The sequence below is a fragment of the Trichomycterus rosablanca genome, chromosome 11 (assembly GCF_030014385.1).
Source record: "Trichomycterus rosablanca isolate fTriRos1 chromosome 11, fTriRos1.hap1, whole genome shotgun sequence".
Classification (NCBI taxonomy): domain Eukaryota; kingdom Metazoa; phylum Chordata; class Actinopteri; order Siluriformes; family Trichomycteridae; genus Trichomycterus; species Trichomycterus rosablanca.
The window spans coordinates 40,128,751-40,139,793 of NC_085998.1; the positions used below are offsets into that span (position 1 = coordinate 40,128,751).

At 41.7% G+C, this 11,043-nt stretch overlaps 1 pseudogene; it reads right to left on the reverse strand.

Moving 5' to 3' along the window:
- Nucleotides 1–11,043, reverse strand: part of LOC134322977 (rhomboid domain-containing protein 3-like) — a 34,062-nt pseudogene that overhangs the window by 243 nt on the left and 22,776 nt on the right.

Consider the following 11,043-nt stretch of genomic DNA (forward strand, 5'->3'; position numbering starts at 1 on the left):
TCCTGTGCCTTCATGACGCAACTTTATTGTCATTCTTCTTTAAATCGGGGTTTGTGACCGGCACTGAGAGCGCATCGGTCAGCCGGGCTCCTACACAGACCTGACTAGCTGTGTCGGGGAGGCAGGGTGAATGAATTAGCACCCTCTCCAAGGTATTCCCGCAGCAAGTGTTTCCCAGTGGAATCAAACCTGTAGCAACCCTGACCAATACAAAGAGGCTAATGAAAATTAAATTAAATTAAAAGAAAACAAACCTTATTGACTAAACCGAGGATTTGGACACCTCCACGTTATCTGCTGCACCCGTCCTGCAGCGATGCCATTATCCCCACTCTTATCAACTCTTCATCCAACAGCTGTGTATCTGTTTCCATAACAGGCTCGTAGTGCCACTCCGGTACGCTGTGCGCCCATGGTTGAACATGGGAGTGATCTTCCAACTGGAACCTGCTAGTCGCTGCTATTCCCAAACGAGCAGCCTCAGCGTAAGGTTCAGGTCTTAAACACAAACAAGAGCAGGTAGGTCAGAGAGATCAGCTTACACGAATGTCACGTATGAAATATAGTTGAGGTCAAAGGTTTACATACACCTGTAAGGGACATGAACAGTTGCAATCAAAAGTAATCACCCAACCATAATATTCAATATTATTTTAGGATAAACACAAAATACTGATGTCCATGTTTGTTATTATCCAACCCCCAGCCTTAGTACTTTGTGGAACATCCCTTTGCCTATTTATATGCTTTTAATCAATGACTTACAGTCACTATGGGCAGTTGTAGCCTAGTGGTTAAGGTACTGGACTAGTAATCAGAAGGTTGATGGTTCAAGCCCCACTATTACCAGGTTGCTGCTGTTGGGCCCATGAGCAAGGCCCTTAACCCTCAATTGCTCAGACTGTAAACTGTCAAAGTACTGCAAGTCGCTCTGGATAAAGGCATCTGCTAAATGTAAATGTGCCTGTGTGCATGTGTACTGAACTGTGACAGTAAACTGTCTAAACAATTGAGAGTTCAGGGTCCTGCTCAAGGGCCCAACAGTGGAAACCTGGCAGCGGTTGGGCTTAAACCAGCAACCTTTTTATTACAAGTCCAGTATCGTAACCGCTAGGCTACAACTGCCTGAAAAGCTCTAATAAGTGATTTTGGTACGTGCCAACAAACACAATCTGATGTTTTCTTGTGGAATCTTCACCCGTTCTTCTCGTGCAGAAGCTTCCAGCTCATTGAGGTTTGATGGCTTTTATGCTGCAACTGATTTCTTTAAATCTTACAGTTGCAGAAATCATTAAAGTCCTGACACGTACAGGTTTATGTAAACGTACAGTACGTACTGTACATCATTTAGGCTACTTATTTGCAAGCAGGCGGTAACCTTGGTGTAGGGCTCGTGTAGGTGGGCAGCTGATAGCTGGGTAGGTAGGAGACACCGGGAATGAACGCCCATGATGGCAGGCAGGCGCACACACCAAGACCTTCTATCCGTTGCAGGAATTTGATGAACTCAGAGCTGTCTGGTAAGTATGTTAAGAGCTGTTCTGTAATATCAGTATAGTATATCCAGGAGCAGATAAATTCATCAGGGTCACAGTGGCTCTGGAAACACTGGCTGCAAGATGAAAATTAAGTTTAGTCAAGGCACCAGTCTATCACTAGGCACCTCCAATTCATCCAGTTCAGAGTTTCAAAGAGAAAATTACATTACCTAGACATGGTGAGAACATGTCAAACTCACTATCAGTATTGTAAGGTTAAATTCAAGATGCTTTGCTGCACCCACATTACCTGCTATGTCACTGTGCCACCCTAAAATACTAAGGAAAAGTACCACTCAGCAATGTGGGACCTACATTTAATACACATCTCCAGTCATTGTAAGAATTTGGCATGCTCCTTCACCGGTTTCTCACACATTCCAAAACAATCTATCAATTCTATTTGATGTACCTCAAACAGAATGGCACTATAAAAAGTAAAGGATACAGTTTAGGCCCAGGCAGATGGCGTAGAAGAGCAGCAGTCCTGGCACGCTCGGCAGCAAGAACGAGACACACCAACAGGACAGTGTTGTGCAGGAGGGATGTGAATTCTTCATTACTCAACGCGTAGAAGATAAAGTCTGTGAACACAATAAAGAACTGGTATGGTAAGTATGGTACATTAAAAATACATCCCCAAAACTAATGTGCAATTGGACACAGTTGGTTTAACCACTTACCATAACACAAAAGACCATACATAACATTTAACATCACAGAACCTGAGATTTACATTACTTTTCTTTTTTACTTTTTGAGCCAAAACAGGCCTTAGTTATGTGTGCTTTACAAGTTTCTGACCACTTTATAAAAATACTACAAAGAAAAAGCATTCAAAAACTGTGATGTGATTGTTTTGTATAAATAAAGAGTACCTGTACCTGGTTCATAGCTTTTTGTATTCCCTGCAGTTCTTATTTGAGTCATTGTGTTAGCCAAATACTCGTTATCTGGAAAAGTATATCAAAGTAAATAAAGTATTCCTAAGACCATTACAGTTGTATCATGCATTTTTTGTTTACTCACCATGCTTCAGCCTTTCTGCAACAGTTTTTGGTACACATAGGGTGATATTCTTTTGGCTGTCCTTTAAATTGATGAGGACGTTGTCCATGTTGTGACATTATAGCACATTTAACATGAAACAGTGGCCTTATATACCAAAAGGAATAATGGATAAATAGTGCAGGTGTAGATTGTTATTCCAATGAATTCGTATTTGTGCCAGTATGCCAAATTGCCTCTCAAAACACATCTTTCCATTAAGTATTAATTGCTTTTTAGATTTAGAACTTTTGCTTTGGGCCCTTTTCATATTTTCGCTATTTTGAAAATGTAAAAGATAAAAAAAAAAAAAAGTTTTTGTGTCATCATTAACTTTATGCCTTTTGGAGATCATTTTATCTTTCAACTTGCTTAACTGTTCACAGTAACAGTAATTGTGACCGGGGTGCCCACATGTTCGCATGCCACTGTATTTTATAGATGCATTGTTAAACAGTAAACTTCAGTATGCTCATCGATGTGCCCAGTATGAATCACTAATGAATAATGTGGTTAATAAGTACATTGTACAAATGTGTAGAAGTTTGTGCTTCTTTGAGCACTGACAAATCAGTTCTTTAGGCATTGATGATGAATAGTGGCTGTGGTTTATTGAAGATGAATCTCTTAACACAATCACCTTCTGAACAACACATTGTTTTGTTTTTCCAGAACAGTTTACCTTCTGGCCTTGGTTCTTGTGAAGAAACATGACACCATGCTCATCCACACAGCTTTATTTATGTAGCATATTTTAAAACGTTTACAAAGTTTACAGAGAAGAATGAAAAATAAACCAAAGTACAATAGTGATAGAGTGTTATTAAAAACAGATAAGATATAAAATATTAAAGCAATTCAGATTGCTTTATATTAATAAAATTAGAAGACAAGGACCATCAGAAGTTCTAGAAAAACATCAAGATAAAAAGATCTGTTACATTAAAGAAATATCAGGTAGCCTACTTGAGTCTTTTCATGATATGGAATGATAATTATAAAATATGTTGAAACTTGTACGAAAATAAACTGTCTAGTAGAAAGCATGATAGTATTTCGCACATATCGGGTCTTTAAGACAAATAAACTGAGATTTAGAATGAAACGAAACAACAGAGGATTCCGCGGAGCTCAGTCTGTACCTCGTCAGGGTGTTTCTTAATTTATGGTCGGATACTGTGCTCAGATAATCTGCTGCACTGTAGTGTCTGTTTAGGGCCAAATAACACTGCATTTTACTTTGAGTTTTAGTTTCAGTTTCCCAATAATTCAGATATTTAGTTCTGAGTTTTTGTGTAATTTGGTTTATTTTAATTGGGTTTGCAGATTTCTTCTGTTCCTGAGTCTTTATTGTGTTAGTGTGTGTTAGTGGTGTGGCGGCGTGTGTTAGTAACACACACACACACACACACACACACACACACAACTAACAATTATTGAACAATCAATCAACACGCATCAATTCTGGGACAATTGGAACAAATTAAAACATAGAGAACAGGAAGAATTGGCCATTCAGGATGGGGATATCTGGACAACCCATTTCCAATCACTCTTTAAAAATGTAGAATTAGATTCAAATCCTGAACAAAATCAAATTATTAGTAAATTAGAGGAACTGGAACGGGCTGTTAAAAACCACCAGAATCCTCTAGACTCTCTCATTACTGAGCAGGAACTTAAAGACAACATTAAAAAACTAAAAACAAAGAAATCATCAGGACCTGACGGGATCCTGAATGAAATGATCCAACACAGCAGCTCCAAATTTCACCTGGCGATGTTAAAAGTCTTTAACCTGGTTCTGAGTGTCGGTTCCTTCCCTGAAATCTGGAATCAAGGTCTCATAACACCCATCTACAAAAGTGGAGATAAATTCGACCCTAATAATTACCGGGGCATCTGTGTGAGCAGTAACCTGGGGAAGTTATTCTGTAGTATAATTAACTCACGATTATTACACTTCCTTACCCAACACAACGTCCTGAGTAAAAGTCAGATTGGTTTTCTACCAAATTACCGCACTACCGATCATATTTACACCCTACACACCCTGATCCAAAAATATGTAGTTCAAAATAACTCTCAAATATTTGCATGTTTTATTGATTTAAAAAAAGCTTTTGATTCCATTTGGCATGAAGGATTGTTTTATAAAATGTTAGAGAGTGGTGTAGGGGGTAAAACATACGATCTTATTAAATCCATGTACACAGAGAACCAGTGTGGAATAAGAATCGGCAGTAAGAGAAACATCTCATCTCTCAGGAGCGTGGAGTGAGACAGGGCTGCTGTTTAAGTCCAACTCTATTTAACATCTATATTAATGAATTGGCCTCCATGTTAGAGCACTCAGCCACGCCCGGTCTCACTCTACACGACTCGGAGATTAAACTCCTGCTGTATGCAGATGATCTGGTCCTGCTGTCCCGCGCCCAGGGTCTCCAGCACAAACTGGACCTGCTGCAGCAGTACTGTCAGACCTGGGCCCTGACCGTCAACCTCAAAAAGACCAAAATTATGACCTTCCAGAAAAGAGCCAGATCTCAGGGAACCAAACACACATATAAATTAGGACACCATGAAATTGAACACACTAAAGATTATACTTACCTCGGACTGAACATCAGTTCCACTGGAAACTTTAACCCGGCAGTAAATGAACTGAGAGAAAAAGCTCGCAGGGCGGCGACGCCATAAAACGTCAAACATTCGTAGAAATTCCGATTCGAATCTGGCTTAACATTTTTGAATCAATTATTGAACCGATTGCTCTATATGGCAGTGAAGTTTGGGGTTCGCTTACACACCATCAATTCTGTAATTGGGACAAACATCCATTAGAGACCCTGCCCACAGAGTTCTGTAAAAGCATCCTAAAGGTGCACAGACACACCACGAACACACACCAACACACCACTAACACACACCAACACACACACACACACCACGAACAATGCGTGCAGGGCAGAATTAGGCCGATTTCCACTAATTATAAACATACAGAGAAGAGCAATCAACTTCTGGAACCATCTAAATGAGAGCGACCCCCAAACTTATCATTATAAAGCCCTGAAACACCAAGAGCTGAGCAAACATACCAGTCCCCTAATCCAACTGGTCCTGAGTCACTGCACCCATACACCACTAACACACACAGACACCCTAATAACACACACAAACACATTACTAACACACGCCGCCACACCACTAACACACACTAACACAATAAAGACTCAGGAACAGAAGAAATCTGCAAACCCAATTAGAATAAACCAAATTACACAAAAACTCAGAACTAAATATCTGAATTATTGGGAAACTGAAACTAAATCTCAAAGTAAAATGTAGTTATTTATTATTTGTTGTTATTTGACCCTAAACAGACACTACAGTGCAGCAGATTATCTGAGCACAGTATCCGACCATAAATTAAGAAACACCCTGACGAGGTACAGACTGAGCGCACACGACCTGGCCGTGGAGACGGGGCGACACACCCGGTCCTGGCTGCCCCGGGAGGAGAGGTCGTGTCAGCACTGCACTCTCAGTACAGTAGAGACGGAGCTGCACTTCCTCACCCGGTGTACCAAGTACCACCACGTCCGCTCCCAATTCTTCCCTAAATTTAATAACATCATCCCCAACTTCACCTCCCTCCCAGACCCCGACAAACTGCCCCACCTACTGGGGGAGCACAGAGAGAGCTGCACACTAGCAGCACTCTATACTCACACCTGCCACCAGGTGAGGGACAGTGGGTGACCATGTCCCATACACACACACACACACGCACACACAAGCACACACACACACACACGCACACACAAGCACACATACACACACACACACACACGCACAAACTGATTGTTTTACTACCTCATTATTGTAAATATTATACTTTTTATTGTTATTATTTTGCACTGTTTTTATTAATATTTTATTCTATTCTATATTTTTTGCACATGTAACTGTTCTGTATATTTTTGTTCTTTCTTATTTTTATTGTTTATATTTCCCTGTAACTTGCTTTGGCAATACGAATGTCCTTATTTGTCATGCCAATAAAGCTTCTTTTGAGTTTGAGTTTGAGTGTGTGTGTGTGTGTGTGTGTGTGTGTGTGTGAGTGTGTGTGTGAGTGTGTGTGTGTGTGTGTGTGAGTGTGTGTGTGAGTGTGAGTGTGTGTGTGAGGCTGAAAGTAAATGCTGGAGTTTCTGTGTAACTGTGTGTGTGTGGGGGGGTGAGTGTGTGTGTGTGTGGGTGAGTGTGTGAGTGTGTGTGTGAGGCTGAAAGTAAATGCTGGAGTTTCTGTGTAACTGTGTGTGTGGGGGGGGGTGAGTGTGTGTGTGGGTGAGTGTGTGAGTGTGTGTGTGTGTGTGAGGCTGAAAGTAAATGCTGGAGTTTTGGTGTAATTGTGTGTGTGTGAGTGTGTGTGTGTGTGACTGTGTGACTGTGTGTGTGTGTGTGTGTGTGTGTGTGAGTGTGTGTGTTTGAGTGTGTGTGTGTGTAATTGTGTGTGTGTGTAATTGTGAGTGTGTGTGGGGGTGTAAGTATGTGAGTGTGAGTGTGTGAGTGTGAGTGTGTGTGGGTGAGTGTGTGTGGGTGTGTTTGTGTGTGTATGTGTGTATGTGTGTGTGTGTGTGTGTGTGAGTGAGTGTGTGTGGGGGTGTGAGTGTGTGTGTGTGTGTGTGAGAGTGTGTGTGTGTGTGAGTGTGTGTGGGTGTGTGTGTGTGAGTGTGAGTGTGTGTGTGTGTGAGTGAGTGAGTGAGTGAGTGAGTGAGTGAGTGTGTGTGTGTGTGTGTGTGTGTGTGTGTGTGTGTGTGTGTGTGTGTGTGTGTGTGTGTGTGTGTGTGTGTGAATGTGTGGACGATCATCCACAACAACACAGCTGGACGATCATTCACAACAAAGTGACCAACCAGCTGTGTCCCACACAGACACTGAGATCGCCATTCTCATAGACTCCAATGGCAAATTTTTAAACATGGAGAAACTTTTCCCAGGACAAAAAAACTCAAAAATCTGGTGTCCAAGGACACGTGATGTTTACACATCTCTCCAAGATAATACCCTGAGTGAGCCCAGGTGTATAATAATCCATACGGGCACAAACGACCTGAGGACAGAACAAGAGAGAGTCGGAGCGATGGTGTGCAGAGCTGCAAAGAGGACCGCTGAGACTTTCCCAAATACTAAAATAATAATATCTACTCTCCTACCACGACGAGACTTTCACCCAGACACCATACTAAGAATAAACACGGACATCACCAAAGGATGTGCACACATCTCTAACATTCACATTGCCCACCACACCAACATCTCGCTCCATCACCTGTACGACCACGTGCACCTGAACAAGTACAGCATCAGAGAATTCGCAAGAACTCTGAAAACTGCAGCACGGGGAATAAACGGAGCCACACACACACCAGGACAGCGACCACATCAGAACCACAGCACACCCATCAGGAGACCACTGACACACCCGTTTTCAACTGGACCTGCACAGCACCCCAGATCAACACCTCGACGCCCTCCAATCCTTCCAACCCCACCGAACCACCCAACCAGACAAAGACCAACCAGATCAGCACCTAGATGCCCCCCAGTTCCGCCAACCCCTCCGAACCACCCAACCAGACCAGAACCAACCAGATCAGCACCTAGATGCCCTTCAGTTCCGCCAATACCAACGAACCACCGACCACAGAGAACTCCAGCAGCAACCCTGCAACGCCTCACCCACACCTCAGAAACGCAGCGCAGCTACGCTGAGGCTCTCAGAGGACCAGCGCAACACAACGACATGGGTGAGATCAGACAATTATTACAGTACATCTGCAATAGACTAAACTAAAATAAATCTGGACAGAATAAGAACCACTTTGAAAAAAATTTAACAAAATGTATATGCACATATATACAGTTATATAAATATCTATATTTAAAGATAAACATAAGTATATACATATGCATAAACACAAAAAAATAAATAAATAAATATAAATAAATCTGATAATTTTACAAAGTTTATCTCATTTTAAACACTATACACTGAAATCTGCACAATGTCACTTACCGTTAGTAATTGGAATATCCAAGGCCTGAGCTCCTCAGCCTTCGGATTAAAAAGCGTACACACTGACTTCCACACACACATTAAAAACCTTGACATCATCATCCTACAGGAAACATGGTGCAAGGCCGACACGGTCACTCACTGTCCCCATGACTACAGAGAAATTATACTACCCTCCCAAAAACTTAGCACAGTGCGCCAAGGCAGAGATTCAGGAGGTCTGATAATCTGGTACAAATCACACCTACACACGCTAATAAACACCATGTAAATTGGAAAATACCACATTTGGCTAAAAATAAACAAAACTATACTATCATCACAGAAGGATCTGTTTCTCTGTGCCATTTATATCCCTCCGTCAGAATCTCCATACTACTCTGAAGACATGTTCTCAGAGCTGGAGAGAGAGACCTGCCATTTCCAAACCCAGGGAAACGTGCTCATCTGTGGAGACCTGAACGCCAGAACAGGAACCCAACCTGATATTATAAATGATCAGGGAAACAGATTCATCAATAACAAACAAATTCTTAATACTAATTCCACCCTAAACCACAGAAACAATTATGATCACGTTACTAACAAAAATGGTAAAGACCTCCTGCAGCTCTGTCGAAGTTTAGGTCTGTACATCGTCAATGGTAGAACTCGAGGGGACTCATTAGGAAGGTTCACGTTCTGCTCACCTCTTGGTAATAGTACAGTAGATTATGCAATAACAGATTTAGACCCTTTCTCTCTCAGTGCATTTACTGTTAAACCTCTAACCCCTCTGTCTGATCACAGCCAAATTACTGTGTTCATCAAAAAGACAAAGACTGTCAAATGTTAAGAACAGAACTCCGTAAAATATCAAACCAAAAACACAGAGACCCAAACAACAGTAACACACGACTTCTTTACTGTGAAACCCTCAAACAATATAAACGTACACTCAGAACCAAAAAAGCTCTGTACACCCAAAAACAACTAACAATTATTGAACAATCAATCAACACACATCAATTCTGGGACAATTGGAACAAATTAAAACATAGAGAACAGGAAGAATTGGCCATTCAGGATGGGGATATCTGGACAACCCATTTCCAATCACTCTTTAAAAATGTAGAATTAGATTCAAATCCTGAACAAAATCAAATTATTAGTAAGTTAGAGGAACTGGAACGGGCTGTTAAAAACCACCAGAATCCTCTAGACTCTCTCATTACTGAGCAGGAACTTAAAGACAACATTAAAAAACTAAAAACAAAGAAATCATCAGGACCTGACGGGATCCTGAATGAAATGATCAAACACAGCAGCTCCAAATTTCACCTGGCGATGTTAAAAGTCTTTAACCTGGTTCTGAGTGTCGGTTCCTTCCCTGAAATCTGGAATCAAGGTCTCATAACACCCATCTACAAAAGTGGAGATAAATTCGACCCTAATAATTACCGGGGCATCTGTGTGAGCAGTAACCTGGGGAAGTTATTCTGTAGTATAATTAACTCACGATTATTACACTTCCTTACCCAACACAACGTCCTGAGTAAAAGTCAGATTGGTTTCCTACCAAATTACCGCACTACCGATCATATTTACACCCTACACACCCTGATCCAAAAATATGTAGTTCAAAATAACTCTAAAATATTTGCATGTTTTATTGATTTTAAAAAAGCTTTTGATTCCATTTGGCATGAAGGATTGTTTTATAAAATGTTGGAGAGTGGTGTAGGGGGTAAAACATACGATCTTATTAAATCCATGTACACAGAAAACCAGTGTGGAATAAGAATCGGCAGTAAGAGAAACATCTCATCTCTCAGGAGCGTGGAGTGAGACAGGGCTGCTGTTTAAGTCCAACTCTATTTAACATCTATATTAATGAATTGGCCTCCATGTTAGAGCACTCAGCCACGCCCGGTCTCACTCTACACGACTCAGAGATTAAACTCCTGCTATATGCAGATGATCTGGTCCTGCTGTCCCCCAGCGCCCAGGGTCTCCAGCACAAACTGGACCTGCTGCAGCAATACTGTCAGACCTGGGCCCTGACCGTCAACCTCAAAAAGACCAAAATTATGACCTTCCAGAAAATATAAAATGTGTGTGTGTGTGAGTGAGTGTGTGTGGGGGTGTGAGTGAGTGAGTGAGTGAGTGTGTGTGTGTGTGTGTGTGTGTGTGTGTGTGTGTGAGAGTGTGTGTGTGTGTGTGAGTGTGTGTGGGGGTGTGTGTGAGTGTGTGTGGGGGGGGGTGTGAGTGTGTGTGTGAGTGTGTGTGTGGGGGTGTGTGTGAGTGTGTGTGGGGGTGTGTGTGAGTGAGTGAGTGTGTGTGTGAGTGAGTGTGTGTGTGTGAGTGAGTCTGTGTGTGTGTGTGTGTGTGAGTGAG